Genomic DNA, 17,428 nt, shown 5'->3' with positions numbered 1-17,428 from the left:
GGCATTTATCATTCTCATAAATATTTTATTTACTTAATGGTCCATAGGCAATATATAGCCATTTATGGTAATATATATAATAATATAAACAGCAGCACGTTGAACCTTTTTTGCAACTTACTGTTTTCCCTCTGTTGATGAGTACACCTCTAGTCCATTTGTTTAAATGGCTATAGATTTTCCCATTTTATACTTTTCTACTATTGAGGAACATTCCTACAAATTTTTCTTACAACTTTAAAATGAACATTCTCATCATACCTCCTTTTGTACCACGAGTATCTCTGTAGCATATACTTAGCAGAGGAATATCTAACTCAATGGTGTTTTCTCTCTCAAAATGACTATACCATTTTAGACTCTACACTTATCAGAATGCAAAAGAATTCTCATTTCTCTACATCCTCAACCATACATGCTAAACATGCTAGTCTCAGATTTTTAATTATTTTCCCAATGAATAGGTGTAAAATAATTTTTTGTTGTTTTTAAATTTTAATTTCCCTGGATACAAGAGAAGAGGAAGTATTGTATTAGTTTTCTATTGCTATCATAACTAATTGCCACTAACAGTATTTTAAAACAACACAAATTTATTTTCTCACACTTCGGGAGGTCAGAAGTCTAAAATGGGTTGGCAGGGCTGCATTTCTTCTGGAGATTTCAAGAGATAATTTGTTTCCTTTTGTCAACTTCTAGAGTCTACCTATATTCCTTGGTTTGTAACCCCTTCTGTCCATTGCTCCAACCTCTTGCTTCTGTCATCACACCTACTACTACTATTCTCTAATCTGCCTGTGTCTCTAATCTTATAAGGAGCTTTGCGATTACATTGGGTCCAGCTGGATAATCCAAAAATGATCTCTCCTCCTCATGATGGTTATTCATTTGTTAAAGATCTCTTTTACCCTTGTATGTAATGTACAAATTCCAGAGATTAGGATGTAGACATCATTGAGAGTTCATTATTTAGCCTACCACAAATAGATATTGACAATTCGAAATTTTCTAAGGAAATAACATATTTATATTGGTTTCTCTATTTTATTTGGTTGGTTTTTCTAGTTATCTGTAGTTTTTGTGTGTGTTTTTTGTTTTTTTTGAGGAAAGGTTTTATGAATATTAATAGCTTGTCAGTTATAGGCATTGAAAATGTCTTCTAGTCTGTAGGCTGTCTCTTCGCTTTTGTTTTAATGTTAATGTAGTCAAAATTTAGCCAAATTTTGTATCTTATTAAAAAAAAATTGTCTTGACTCTTCTTAGGACTTTGATTTTCCTTATGAAAGTAGGTGTCAGCTTTCTTTGTTGCTTGAAAAGTCTTATTGAAATTTTTAATTGGAGTAATTTAACTTTATAGATAATATTGGAGAATGTCAACATCACTTACTTATTACCTTTAATCTGCTCAAATAATAGTTTACCTGGTTATATTATTAAAGAATAAGTACTCTTTTTTCTTAAGCACATTGACTACATTTCTCCTTTCTTTTCTCCTCTCTACTGTCCTTGCTGAGAAATCTGATAAATCTGTTACCTTTATATAGATATTTTGTCACATTGCTCTTGCAGCTTTAAAAAATCTAGAAGCTCACCTTTCACTTTCTCCACTTTTCTATCCATCAATACATAAAATCTATTTTTAAACCAAGAAAAGGAATTTAAATGTGGGGAAACCAGACTGCACCTTTCAAGCTTTTGATTTTATTTAATAAGAGACAACATGAGTCAGAATACCGCCATTATTTTAATAAATAATTATTGAGTCTTATATCTGCCAGACAACCAGCTAGGCACTGGATATTCAATCTCTGACAAAAGATGTCAAGGGCTGTAGGGGTGATAACATAGACACACAGGAACTATAATTTATGGTTCTGAACTAACAAGGTCAGAATACATCATCATTAGTTTCTTGAATAGTGCTTATTGAACAATTCTTATCTTCAAACATTCTTTGAATGAATGTACATTATGCATTGAGGTTTATCATAAAAGTTCTGACTAATTTACCCTAAGAAAGGGTAGATGTATGTTTGAATTAGTCCAAGAGTCCCTATTAAGTGATTTTTAAAAAATTTTCCAAACCAGTGTTTCCTCCAAAATCATTTGTACTGATTACACTAAATATATTTTAAGGTGAATGCTCAGCCTGTGAGCCACTAACAAACAGAACTGCTCTCTCGTCCATGAATCTGGTATCCTGGAGCCAGATAACACTGATTTAGCCCCATTACCTTAGCCTTAGCTATTTGTATTATGGTGGACATTTGACGCAGGCTAGGTAAATTCAGTTCTTTTCCCCACAATTTGGATTAGGGTCCTAACCACGAGTCATCCTCCACTATCACTTTGAATTGTAAACTGAACACCTAAGGTGACATCACAATTCCTCCCTTGTACAGAAAAACAGGAGACCGTCCTGTAGATATATGAAGAATTAACAGTAGGAGAAAATGGAGCCAAAAGAAAGGTAGAGAGGATAACTGCTTTCGTTACTCATGAACTTCCAGTTCCTTGCCTAAGTCACCAGGCCAATAAAACATCTTGCTTTTCAGTCTGCAGTAAGAGTTGTTTTTTTTTTTTTAAGTTATTATGAGATATTCTTGTATTTCAGTTAATCTAATTTAATGGGTTTTTTCCATTATCATAAAAAAGTCATGCCTAAGTAAAATATACTTATTTATCTAACACAATTTTTCATAACAAATTTTATTGACATTAGTTAATGGTACTACAATGTTTTGTGTTGTGATATATTTAGATAATTCTATACAGATTCCAAGTTGCCATATAAAGATAGATCACTGAAGAACTATCTTGACTCTCGAAGAAGTTACAGTCTAATAAAAGATTAGAAAATATACTTATGAAGGAAAATAAAATATTTTAAGACTATTTTTCTGTAAAGATCAACATTACTATTGTCCATGTTTTCAAAGAAATTTATTTGCCCAAATTAAGACGGTGACTTTAACCAATCCAATATATTATTTGTGAAATATTTTTTGACAAAAAAAATGGTAAGAAAAATTTTATTAATTCAAAATAAAATCCCCTTTACTCTGAATGCAATACTTTTCTCAATAAATATTTATTTATATGTACCTTGTTATATAATAATAATATAATCACTTTTTGGTTAATTTTTATAAGCTCAACTGCAACAAGTAAATATTTTTAAAACTTCCAGAAAAAAAACCTTGATGCAGTATTAAAAATAATCACAAGAATATGTTACTTCACAGATGAAGACTTTGGGACCCAGAACAGTTAAGTGAGTTGCTCAGGTTCACAAGGCCTCCCAGTCACGAAACTAGGTTTAATATTTATGTCTTCTGTATCTAAGTGCAGTTGCTTTTTTTGTTTGTTTGCTTTTTTATTAACAATCAGTTTATGCAGAGTGTGTAAGTGGTTTCATCTACAAGATATCCCTGCTCTTTTCTTTACCTTTTAACAACCATATTTTATCCAAGAGGGTAATTATTAAAAGAAAAAAAGAAGACATCAGAATGCTAATACATATCCAAGTTGGTTTTCAAGTTTATGGTCATAAGATCCACACTGTTCATTGACTACTGCATCAAGATTTTTTCTGGAAGTTTTTAAAATATTTATTTGTTGCAGCTGAGCTTATTATAAATGAACCAAAAAGTAATGCAAGAAGAAAAAATTAAGCTTTCAAAAAAGAAGAAAAGTAAAATTATCTCTTGATAACTACCAAATGGAAAGAATAAAGTTAAGGTTATAGTCAGCACTTTATAAATATTCCAAGTAAACAGAAAAGGAAACAAATTTCATGTCTTGAATTTGAATCACACTCTTAAAAAGGCATCATTATACTTTTTTCTCATTCTTAGGGATTAATGGTTCAGTGTATTTTTTCTGACTTACTTGAGAATATATTATGTAAACTCAAAATCTAAAACAATAAATCCTTAGTTTTACTTCATGCCAAAATTCTAAAGTAATAAAAAACTATCCTTTTATATTTTCAATAAGAAAACTTTTGAAATAGATTTAGACTACATAAAGTTTCATGAGAATAAAAATTTCCAATGTGCTCCGGCTTAAATTTTAAGGTGTAATTCTGCCAAGGTATAAATTTTCTAGAAATTATGTAAGGTCAAAACATTTCTTTTGAATGTGGAGATACTTTTTATGTAGCAATTTATTAAAAGCTTAAAACGACACTTGTTTCCAATAGTAAAATACTATCCAAGTAACTAATCGAACAAAAAAAAATGATGGAAAAAATCAATAAGGAAAGATATAATTGGCCTTTAACAACCTTCTATGCAAAGTTAGTAATTATGGAAGCCTGCCTACACACACACCAACACTGCAACCCCCCAGCAGTTCAATAACTGAGAGTTATTAATATTTTTTTGACCAATTTCATTCACAAAAATTCTCATATTTCTTTTTATACATTTTTTTAAAATCTTGTTTCCTCGTAATCATCAAGCACTTGCTTTGTAATCTTTCACTTGACAATCGAACGCAAGTATGTCTCTACTAATATTAATTATCAACATTTCTGTTCATTCTCTGTCTTAAACAAGCAGTCAACAGTAAAATTGGACTAAATAAGAAATACTGACTCAAATCAGATTACAGGTGTATCTGAGAGAATCTATTTTTAGTTTTTACTTTCTCTACTACTGCTGTATGACCCTAAAGCCCGTATATCCCCAAAGCATTTTAAATTCATTGGATAGCTTCACAAACTGATACACTGTGCTTTTCCATTGCTTAGAATCTGAGAACAAATGCTACCTAATCATTATCTTCTCTTTCTCTAGTGATACCATGCAATCTCCATTGTCCTTAGGTGTCATTTTTGGGATTAGAGTGGCAAGGGTAGTCACAGATATCTACTTTACAGAAAATCCAAATAAATTGCTTCTGTTTGGATATTCCTTGTGTTGTCATTGATGTTTTCAAAGGTTCAACTGCTCTAGGAGATTAGGTTTAAATCTGGGGAATTGAAACTGTCACTATAATCCCACTGTAGCCAAAAGTGTGCTGTTGTTGGCTTTACACAATTAAATAACTTCTGTAAACATTCATGTATCTTTTTTCACTTTCTATAGAACTTTTTAAAAAATCACCATTTGCTTCTTATATTCCTATCCTTCTGATTTTTGTAACACATTTTCACTTTCTTTTCAGAGTCCATTTTTAATCCTTTTATAGAATTGTCGGAAATTATTTTAACTTCTGAATATTTCCAAAAATATGGGACCAAATACATAGAAGCCTTAAAATATTCTCAAGAAGTCCTTGAGATATTTATTCTTCTCCATAGCTAAATAACAAAGTGATTTAGTATACAGAATACATTTTTTTTATTTTTCTCATTTAAAAAGTATGCATATATTACTAAAACCTCAAGATTTATTAATTTTTGAAGTATTATATCAGTATTCCATTTAAAAAGGAAGCTTTTATAATCTATGTAGAAGAAAAGTTGCCAAAGCTTAACATTAGTTTTCATTTTTGTATCATTAAAAATTTTAAACTATTTTGAAAACTGGAATTAAGGCTACATATAAATTATGAATAGATGGATAAAGAAAATCTGGTGTATAATTACAACAGAATATTATTCAGCCATTAGAAAAATCTAATTTTGCCATTTGTAACAAAATGGATGGACCTAAGGGCATTACATTTAGTGAAATAAGTCAGACAGAGATACTATATGATCTCACTTATATGTGGTATCCTAAAAAAAATTCATATATAGAGAACAGATTGGTGGTTGTCAAAAGTGGGGGATGGGCGAAATAAGTGAAAAGGGGTCAAAAAATACAAACTTTCTGCTATAAAATAAATGTCGTGGGGTACAATGATGTACAGCATGGTGACTATAGTTAACAATACTGTACTGTATATTTGAAAATTGGTAAGAGAGTAAATCTTAAAAGTTCTCATCAGAAAAAAATTATAACTATATAGTGAACAGATGTGAAGTTGACTTACTGTGATTATTTTGCAATATATACAAATACTAAATCATTGTTGTACATCTGGAATTAATGTTATATATCAATTATACCTCTATAAAAATAGATTTTTTAACTTTCTCCCATTTAGGAAAAAAAAAGTGCAACTCATGTAGGAATGCTACATTTTCTAGGATTTGATATCTTCAGTGATGGATCCACTAAAAACAGAATACTATAATTAGAATAATGTCATTTGTTTCCAAAGATATAGATATACTAGAGTGATGCAAAAATAGTAAAAGTGAGAAGTTTCATGGCAAACTTTGAGGGTAAAGTTAGGACTGTAATCCATGAGTTATCTCCAGGCAAACAGGAAGAGGGTTAAAAAAATTATAGCATCCTTAAAATAAATATTATCAAACCATCTATGGGCAGTAACCAAAGGCAAAGAAAGGGATATGTCAAGAAATTTGTAAAGCAAACAGTAAGGTCAAAACATTTTATGAATCAGTATCCATAGTCTGCACTAATGAAGTAATACAGGTAAAGAAATACAGAAAGCAAGTAGATTTCTTAAAAATCTGGCACCTTAGGAAGAATGAGACAGGAACAAGCAGGTCAGACTGCAAGAGTGGCATGAAAGCCAGAAAAGGTTCCAGTAAAAAGAAAGTGATATAAAACAAAGAGCTGGAGGAATGAAAATAGGGCAACAACAGAAGACTTTAGATGTGAAGGAAACTCTTCCTTTACTCATCAGGATCTTCTGGAGAAAAGAGTCCAGAGCTTTCAGGTAAAAATTAAGAAGCCAGAAGATAATAATTCTCTCCCTTATAAGATATACTGTCACTCTTTTTTCCCAAGGTCTCACATATTTATAATCTAAAAACTCAAACTATGAACCATGCAAAGATGTCCAAACAATCACCTTGTTAAAGATGAAATCATTTTGTGTCAGTAAAACTTCATCATGAACGATGATTGTAATGTGAAGGCAATTTTTTTCCCTACACTTGACTAGAGAAACTTTCCAAATCCACAACCAGCTGCATACTGGAAGCTAATGTTTTGTTTATAGGATAGTAGGAAAGATCAATTTATAGATATTACTGTCTAACTACAGGGAATATGATAGGATTTCTTCTGTTTAGAAATGTCATTCTGTCAGCTTCCCAAAGCTGCTTTAAATTCCCTTGGCTTCTGCAGAGAGAGTAGTGCCGTGTTTATTCTTCCTTAACAGGGAAGAAAAGGGTAAGGACACAAAATAGTCCCTGAGAGTCTCTAGCATTGTTTTTGCAAACAAAAAGCCATTTGCTCAGTTCTATTCCTCAGGTTCACTTCTACCAGGTCAACTAGGAGTTAACACTCTAAGCATTTTTTCTCTGTAACACACTTACTAAAGTCGTGGGGTTAGAAAGTAGAGATCTCCTAAGCAGGTCTCAAGGGAATTCCTTCCTCAAACCACTGATATTGACAGTTAATAGCATATTCAATTGCATGCGATAAAGAAAATTTTTTATAGTTCTTATTAGCATCTGAAAAACTATTTCTAATCTTGTGTTGGCAAAAATTCTTCACAGTGGCTACTAGTCAAAGATGTGAAGCCAAACATTTCCCTTCAAAAATACATGAATGCCCTCAACTGGATTCTATGAAAAAGCCCTATAGAATATAATTTGATTGACTATTTTCTCAATTTTCTAATTTTACATATTACCATTTCACATGCATAGGAGAAAAGACAGGTCAGTGCATATGATAAATGTACTGGGGCTTTAGGAATTAATTCTCCTATAGAACCCCTTTGGAGAAGGACTGCACAAAGCCTCAAAACTCACATGGTTTTCAAGAACTATGAAGGGTGTGAGATGCTACCCTATGGCATGTTAACATATTAGCCTGTCACAGTTCTACAGATGCTGGGATTCTGGCAGAAGGCAGAAGACTCTGGGTCTAAAAAGCATAGGACTTTTTAACTCATAGCATAGCATTAGCTTCGTGGTTGCACTATGTTCCTTTGTCCCCCAAAACCTGGTGTAGGAGTATGAGGAGCAGTCCAGGTAGATGCTACACATGCACTAGTATTTCTGTTTTTTTAGTTAATGAGTGAGAAGGTTGATGGAGTTCTAAAGCTGAGGTCACATGCCCCATAGTACCAATGGAAGACACAGGAATTGGTACTTATTGCTATAAATAAATAAACAAACAAACAAACAAATGGAAAACTAACATAAGAACATAGTCTTTGTACTGTATAAAAAAGGAGATATTTTAAGACTTGAATTATGTGAATCGAATATGATAAAGGTATTTTAATTCTATTATAATTTTATTACACTATTTAAATGGTAATAGTCAAATCTCAGATATGTGTCAATTAGAAAAAATACATTTGTTGCTAATGGCCTGAACTATCTTACATATTCTCTTTAGAAAATGACAAAATAAAGTCATTAGAAGCATCCCTAGTTAAAAATAAACATACCTCCTGCAAGCTACAGATATTGGTTATAACTAAATATCCTATGGAAAAGAAGCAGCTCCTGCCCTCAATAATCCATCAGTTTGAATTTTTTTTCATTTAATACAATTTCATTGCCAAAATTAAGTTTAGATAACTCAAAGGTAATTATTAAATTGATTTAGCCAACTCTTTTAAAAGAACAATTTTATTCCTTCAACTTCAGAATAATTTTTATCAATCTAAAATCAATTCCCTATTAGACTTATTGTTTTATTTTTAGAAAATTGCATATATAAGTTGAGAAAATTTTGAAACAGTTAAGAACTAAAAAGTAAGCAAAAAATGTTACGTAGGCAGATTATATATATCTGACAAAATCTATGTAACAAACCCATAAGGGCACACACTCAGTTTGGTCTATACATACGTCTAACGAATTTGAATATGTGGTTTCCAGGATTAAAAAAAGAATAGAAATATTAAAATAGTAATAGAGGAAAGCATATCACAAAGCAGAAAAATTTAGCAGTAAAATAAAAATAAGTCAATAAACATATGAAAATACATTCAACATTATCAGCATCATAAAGAATTACCACAGGACCCAGCAATTCTACTCCTTGATATATAGCCAAGAAAAATGACAACATATCAAAAAAAAAAAAAAAAAACTGTACATGGAAGTTCATGGCAGCATAGCCATAATAACTAAAAGTAGAAAAAACACAAACGCCTATCAATTGTTGGATAAATAAAATTTTATACATCCATACAATGAAATATTGCCAATGAAAAAGAACAAAGTACTGACTCATGTTACAATATGGCCGAATCAAGAAAACATTATATTAATTGAAAAAATTGAGTCACAAAAGACCACATAGTAGATGGTTCTATTTACATGAAATCCAGAACAGGCAAAGCTACAGAGACAGAAAGTAGATTAGTGGTTGCTAAGGAAGGATGGGGTGGTTGGAAGAAATAGGGGTGATGGCTAAAGGTTTTTCACTGGAGGGTTTCCTTGGAGAGGGATGAAAATATACAACTCTGTGAACATACTAAAAATCACTAACATATACACTTTAAAATGGATAAATTATATGGTATGAGGACTATTATCTCAATAAAGCTGTTGTGAAGTAAATAAATAAAAATAGATCCCATCACAAACAACTAAAGAGGTCACTATTAAGCTGTTAAGTGATGTCAGTGTGAGGGGTCTCCTTGATCTCTTCCCTTGAAATTACAACAAATGGAACAGCTACAATCCAACAGAAAACACACAGCCAAGCACACAAACACCTCTGAGAGATCTGAGCATCAGAGTATCTGAAGGCGGGCGAATCAGATGAGCCAGGTAGGAGGTAGGGGAGAGGAGTGGAGACCGGTGCTGCTGCAGACACAGCCCGGAGCTCTCTGCAGGCCACAGGAAGAAGAGGGAAGTGGTGGTTTGCATTCTCTGTAGCCCCAAGCAATCCTGCCTCAGTGATCAGAGGATTTAACCTAACAGAGCCCAGAGATCAGAGTAGAAACAGAATAGAGAAAGTCAACAGCTGTGTTTTAGCAACCACCATTGCCAGGCAAAAAGCTGACTCACAGAGCCTGGCCACCTTCCCAGACCCTCCTAGAGTCCCCCTCCTCATACTCTCCCAGAGCTAGCAGGGGGCCCTAGGGAAAACTGCAGCAGCTGGAGTCAGGCTACAGAGCAGAAAACTGAGAAACACAATGCTTCTGGGCCCAGCGACAGGGGTGGAGATACAGAGGAAAGGCAACCAAACCTTGGTTGCCAGCATTACTGGAATGACAACAGCCATAGATACACAGATGGCCTCTCCCAACCTGTCCGACTCCCACCTATCCAGGCTGATTCTGGAGGAGACAGCAGAGTTGCATCTGACTGCTGGGGAAGGAACAGGACCTCACAGGCTCTTCAGAGGCTCAGATCCCCACTGCCCAGCACATTCCTCCATAGGGGTGGTGCCCCAGGGCTGAGGCAACCTGGCCAAAGAGGAGACAGAAACCTCCCCAGGAAATAAAGGGCTTTTTTTTTTTTTTTTTTTTTTTTTTTGCCTCAAAGCAGAGGCCCTGGGCAGTACAGGAGGTTTGTGTGCCACCTACTGGAAAGCAAAAGAAAAACCTCTTATCAACCTGCTAAAGAAGAATCACTCTAAATAACAATTAAAAATTAAAAAGAAGCAGAGTGTATTTCCATAAATCCCTAGGTGGGGAAATAATCCATCAAATACCATGACCAACCAAGGTGACAAGGCGGCTTGGAAAGAAAATCAAAAATCTCCACAAAATAAACTTAAAAAAATGTGTGATTCAAATGACAGAGAATTCAAGATTGTAGTTCTGAAAAAATTCGGTGAAATGAAAGAAAATTCTGGTCAGCAGTTCAGTGAACTCAGAAACAAAATCAATGAAAACAGGAACATTTTACCAAAGAGATTGAAACTCTAAAAAAGAACCAAATAGAACTTCTGGAGCTAGAGAATTCATTAAAAGAGATGAATAAAATAGCAAGCTTCCTAATAGCAAGCTCTATTATTTCCTAATAAAGCTGACCAGACAGAGAAAAAAAAAAATAGTGATATCGATGACAGAAATCTGGAAATGATGAAGATGGAAGAAGAGACTTGACAATGAAACAAATGAAAGAGCTCGACGAGAACTATCACACAGCATCAGAAAAAGCAATACAGGAATAATGGTATACAAGAAAGAAAAGAAAAGAAGAGAACAAAGGGCCTATTCAAACAAATAGTCAAAGAGAATTTCCCAAACCTATGAAAAGAACTGGATCCTCAAATCCTTATGACACAGCACCCCTTTTCTGGGTATTTACCCTCCAAATATCGAAAACATTTATCTGTAAAGATACATGCACCTCAATGTTCATAGCACCATTATTCACAGTGTCCAAGACATGGAAACAACCAGTATCCTTTGATAGATAATTGGATGAAGAGGATGTGGTACATACATGCAATGGAATATTACTTAGCGATAAAAAAAGATGAAATACTGCGATTTGTGACAACCTGGATGGATCCTGACATTATCATACTAAGTGAAATAAGTCAGACAGAAAAATTAAAGAACCATATGATTTCACTCATATGTGGGATATAAAACTGGAAGCAACAAATGAAGAAGACAAACAGAGATTCATGCACATGGACAACAGTTTATAGTTACCAGAGGGAAGGGATAGGGGATATAGATGGGGGTAAAGAGGATCAAATATACGATGACAAAAGATTTGACTTTGTGTGGTGAATACACATGCAATATACATATAATGTATTTTGAATTGTACACTTGAAACCTATATCACTTTATCAACCAATGTCACCCCAATAAATTTTCAAAAGTTGTCTGTGGATAGTCACAGGGATGGGAAGCATGACATAGGGAATGCAATTAGCATTAATGTAATGGCTAGATGTAGAGCCAGAGGAAAGAAAGAGCAATCAGAAGGATCGTTTCATAAACTATATAAATGTCTAACCAATGTACTGTATACTTGAAATTAATAAAATAAAATTTTAAAAATAATTTAAAAAAAAATTTAAAGCTGTCTGTCCATTTTCTAATATACTCTGCAAAAACCAGAGCACTATTTTTCATAATTTTATACTACTGTTCAAGTAAATTATAATTATTCTTTGTTGTGAAATATTTCTGACTTTTGTGTAGTCAATAGCAACTTTTAAAGTCATACCTTAATCTCTTTAAGTTGGTTGAAAAGGAAAAAAAAATCCACAAATTTCAAATAGGATATTAATATAACCTCTAATTATAACCTGATTCCAAGAAATAGAACAAAATACATTATTAACGATGGTAACCCCTCTAACAATAAAAATTGGAAAGAAAAAAAATGTTTGATGAGGATAGCACATATATTTTTGCAAATATGGTATAAACATTTATATTTATTTGCCTTTCCAGGCTCTTTACTGAAAAGAATACCAAGCATTTCTGGATATAATAAAGAGACCCAACTCATATAAAATTCTGTTTGAACACTTGACTCATTTGGAACCAATATATGTTTTTATTATCCCAGTCTAGTCTATCTTCATTCCTGTCCCTCCTCCATTACTGTTAGTAAATGATACAGTGTTAGGAAAACTAACCACAGCAATTTCTGTAACATAAGGTACTCAATAAAGTTTGTGGTTCCCCATAAACTCTACTCCTGTGTGTAACTCATCTTCCTTTAGTCTGTCTTTTAACTAATTGTAAAGTAGCAGTTGACACAGCTACTCTGTATTATTAAAATGCATAGCAGAGTATGGCTCTTCTTTTACTAATGGTCTGTATTATTCAAGGGTTGGAGTATTGAAAGTAATTTGCATTCTTTAGAGAGTAGTTAGTAAAGATATATATATTTCTAAACTGAACTATAGATGCATCTATGGGGGATAACAGCTTTAAACTTAACACACACACACACACACACACACACACACACACACACACACACACATACGCTCACCCATACAAAAACACACATGCACACAGTTAAAAAGAAGTAAGTGTCTTAAAAGATGGAAATAGCCCACAGAGCAAATCAGGCTACTATTCCCAAAATGGAGCATTGAAAGAATCTGTGAAGGTTTGACCCTTAAAAGGCTAGTAGTACCAGCAAATATTCTAGAGCCTGACAGTTATTAGTCACTATTCTAGACTCTGAGGATTTAACTCTAAACAAGAGAACTAAAATTTCTCCTTTCATTCTAATGGGGAGAAAATGACATTAAATAAATACATAATATAAAATATTTTAGGGATATAAACAAGAAATAAAGCGAACAAACAGTATAAAGAACAATGGAATGTGCTGATGCAGACAAGACGGACAGGAGAGGTTATTGTGATGAAGGGCTATCAGAGTTGAATTTCATTAAAATGAGTGTGAACACTTTATGGAGGAAAACTATTCTAGAGGAAATCTCTGGGACAGGAACAAGATTGGACTAAAGAAATAGCAAGAATGGCAATATAGAGAGAATGGAATTCATAAGGAGGAGAATAATTGAAGGTAAAATCAGTGATGCAGCAATAAACAAATTATACAGCAATCATTTGGATATTAGATTTTGTTCTAAGTATGATAAGAGAAGACTTTGGAGAGTTTTTGGAAGAGAAATAATTCAAACTGAGTTTTATTTTTAAAAGATTACCCTGGCTATTTGGTGGAGAATAGCGTCTAGAACAGTAAGAGTGGGTAAAAGAAGACCACATTAATAAAGATCTGGTCAAAATATGAGGGTAACCGGATTAGGATTTAGAAGTGGAATTGGCCAGAATGGTCACGTATGGCATGTATTTTGAAGGCTAATTCAACATGACTTGTTGATGAACTGGAAGTGGGTAGGTCAAGTAAATTAAAAAAATAACAAACAAACAAGCAAAAACCTTTCTTCCATGAATACTTGAGTAAAGAGTGGTGTTATTTAATGAAATGGGGAAGGAAAGGAAGCACAGAATCAAAGAGCAGGGTTAATCAATAGTTCCGACTAACAGATACTTAAGTAACAATGTTGAGTAAGCAATTGTATATATGTCTGGGGTTCAGAGGAAATGGCAGGGCCTAAGATATAATTTAGAAGGCATTCACTCAGGCTTGATATATTTGTTAGGATATAATCTAAGCTGCTGTAACAAAAAGATCCAAAATATAGTGACTTTAAACAGAAATTTATTTCTCTTTTCTAGTGTCAAAGGCTATTCATCTAACCCTTGAAATTAGAGTATTTCTAACTAGGCTGCTTGTTTTCACTCCCTAATTCCAGTCTAGGCTATTGTTATTTTAGAGAAGTTTTTCCCCTAGTCTGACCAATAAAACATCTCTTTGTTTCCAATCCAAATCCATTTTTACATGGTCAGTCCCATCATCTAATTTAGTATCCTATTGTCACAGGTCTCAGGTATCTAGACTATGTATGTATGGAATGCCAGGCACTGTGGTAGACTCTGAATATACGACAGTAAATAAAAGAGATTTGGTCCTTGTTCTTAGAATGAAATCCATAGAAGAGACAGAAAAAACAAGTGGTTAACATATAAAGTGATGCAGGTTTAAAAGGGAAGTACAGTGTCCAAAAGATTCCTAAGAAGGAAATATCCTTAGGCTCAACTCCCAGGTTTTAACTTGTAGACTGCTATCTGCTGAGTTATAAAATTCTGTTTTCTAAATTAAGACCTTCCTTTATATTCTATATCTGGCATTTTCAACGAGCTCTACTTCCATCACAGAATACCACCACACTTGACCCAAATAAGTTCTCTTCTTCTCAGAATCAACCAAAAATTACCATATTGTATTGATTCACTGAGCATTTGAAAAAGCAAAAGGTTATATTACAAAGGGTCTATAAATCTATTTGTATACAAAGCAACGTCTGTAGGCTAAAAATACTGTATCTTATCTACATGTTGGGCTAAAATGCAGCTTCCATACCGACTGGTTGGAATCTCTGTAAAACTGCTTACTAAATATGGGAATGTCACTGCTTGCTTTCATGTAGTAGTCACAAAATCTATATAAATGCCATTGCAATTATCACATGAAAATCCAAGTAAAGCATTAATAAATTCACAATAGCTTCTTCATAACATGTGGTTGCTCAACGACAACAACACAAAAGGTAAAAGAGTCAGTACTGATTCTACAGTTTACATTCTTGTTCTCTACAGTCTAGTCTTCCCCACAGTAGTTAAAGTAATTTTTAAAACTAAATCCAGATCATACACTCTGTTCAGAAAACTTCCCAGTCTACAGCCATGCCACCCTAAACAAGCCTGATGTCTAATCTCGGAAGGTAAGCAGGGTTGGGCCTGGTTAGTACTTGGACGGTAGACCATCTAGGAAGACCAGGTACTGTAGACATAAATAATAATAATAAATTAAAAATTAAAAATTAAAAAAAAACCCTCCAATGACATCTCCTCTCACTCAGCGGTCTACAAGTCCCCACACAATCTACCCTTGCCACATTCTTCACTATCTTCCATTCCCTTGTGTTCACAGGTTTCTTGTCATATCAAACATGGTGCTATTTCTCAATCCAAACAAGTTCCAGACTCAGGGTTTTTGGCAACATTCTACCATAGAGTTTCTTCTGCAGCCACTGTTCTCTCACCCTAGAATGATTAAGCTATCTTTCTTATGTTCTCATCATCTTCACAGATAACTATAGTTTAACATGAATTAGTGCATGACAGACAGGGAGGAATCTAGCAAGGGCCATTCGATCAAAGTCCTCACTGTGTCCCACTGTTAAAGGTGGCCCAGCAAACCTTTTGTTACCAAACATTTGCTTTTCTATCTCTGTGTGAATTATCTTCCTGCCCTTTGAAGCCCCAAACCACAACTCACCTTTCTCCTTAGCTCCAGATGGTATATAAACCTCAATTATTCGATGTGTTTTTGGGTTTCATATACTTATAGAACCCTTGAATATACAAACATATTAAATTTGGTTATTTTCTTCTGTTAATCTGTCTCATGTTAATGAACCCAGCCAGAAGAACTTAAAAAAAGGTGGGGGGGGGGGGAATATTTGATGACTATAGAATAGTCAAAGTGAGAATCACTTCTGTCAGTGACAGAGAATTCTAGAGGAGTTTCTTGAAAATTGATTTTTAAATAAGGTAGTAGCTATTTTAATATGCAGACCCTATTTTGCAGTAAAACCAAGAAAAAAAAAAAAACAGAACTTATCTCTGACCTCCTTCATTACAGAAATACCAGATATGACTTCTCAAAAACATTCAAATTATCAACTATAGGGACTCTGGCTGAATTTCAACCCCTTCGGTTCATAAGCTCTCAAATAGTATTCGGTCTTGATAGGTGCTTATAGAATATCATCTAATTTGTCAACCATTATCCACAAAAATGACTTGGATAATTTGACTTCTATAGATTTAAAAAGTCAGAAAGGATTTGAGGTTGAAAGCCAACTCCATAGAAGTCATTTCATTAAGCAATAAATAAGGTTGAATTTAATTTTTTTTATAAAAAATGACCTTTGTGGTTATGAAAGCATTCTGTCTGCTCCATTAAAAATAAAGAAATCTTCTAGAGAGAACCTCAAACATATTCAAATAAAGGCCTTGCAAAGATGTTTCATTCTAATTTGGAAGTACATAATGAATGTATTTCTTTGCAACTAGCACTTAATGCCAGTGCTTTTATGGCTTATGATGTAACGTTTGTTTCTTTTTATTCAACAGAAAAGGTCAATGTGACTAATAATTAGAATTATGACTCTGAGAGATGAAGACTGTAATTAGATTATTCTCCAAAAAATAATAAAGTGTCAGAAAAAAGCAAGTGAATCTTTGGTGTCAGCAAAACTAGTTTACATATAGACAGGAAAAGTGATTCTTTCATGCAGATACATACTTAGGTGACCTTCTTTTGACAATCTAACTCATAACAAATATACATAAAAAGCATGATCTAGGTATTTGAATAAAGCAATTGCTCTTATAAAAGGGTTATCTTGCCTATATCTGGCAATTTCTAGAAACTTTTTCAGTTGGTACAATGGACAGTACCACTGTCATCTAGAGGGTAAAGACCAGAGATGCTGCTAAACATCTTATAATACAAAGGATAGCGCCCCCCACAATAAAGGATTGCCCAGATTCAAATACCAATAGTACTGATTTTGCGAAACTCTAAACTAATGCCATAAAACTTTCTCATTCTGAAATTAATGAGTTTTAAAGTAGCTCGCAGTAATTAGAGCCCTATGGTAAGATGGCTGTCTACTGACTTCATATCATGAAAGACATTGTACAGCTGTTTCATATTTTTTAAAAAGTAGGGGCTATTAGACTTGTTGGAACCCAGCACTCTAAGATAACTCTGGGATTCACAACACTTAAATGTCATATGAATGTCCTTTGGGGCTGTATTTGTTTATTAAGGCTGTCATAATGAAGTGCCACCGACTAGGTTGTTTAAACAACAAAAATTTATTTTCTCACA

General features: G+C 33.5%; 1 pseudogene; it reads left to right on the top strand.

Annotated features, from left to right (window-relative positions):
* The first annotated feature begins 15,200 nt into the window (after positions 1-15,200).
* On the top strand, positions 15,201-15,316 carry LOC118614241 (annotated as a pseudogene).
* Positions 15,317-17,428: the final 2,112 nt, after the last annotated feature.

Source organism: Rousettus aegyptiacus, unplaced genomic scaffold, assembly GCF_014176215.1.
Source record: "Rousettus aegyptiacus isolate mRouAeg1 unplaced genomic scaffold, mRouAeg1.p scaffold_m13_p_2, whole genome shotgun sequence".
Lineage (NCBI taxonomy): Eukaryota > Metazoa > Chordata > Mammalia > Chiroptera > Pteropodidae > Rousettus > Rousettus aegyptiacus.
The sequence above is the reverse complement of the archived record's forward strand: the minus strand, read 5'-3'. Positions and strand labels throughout refer to the sequence as shown.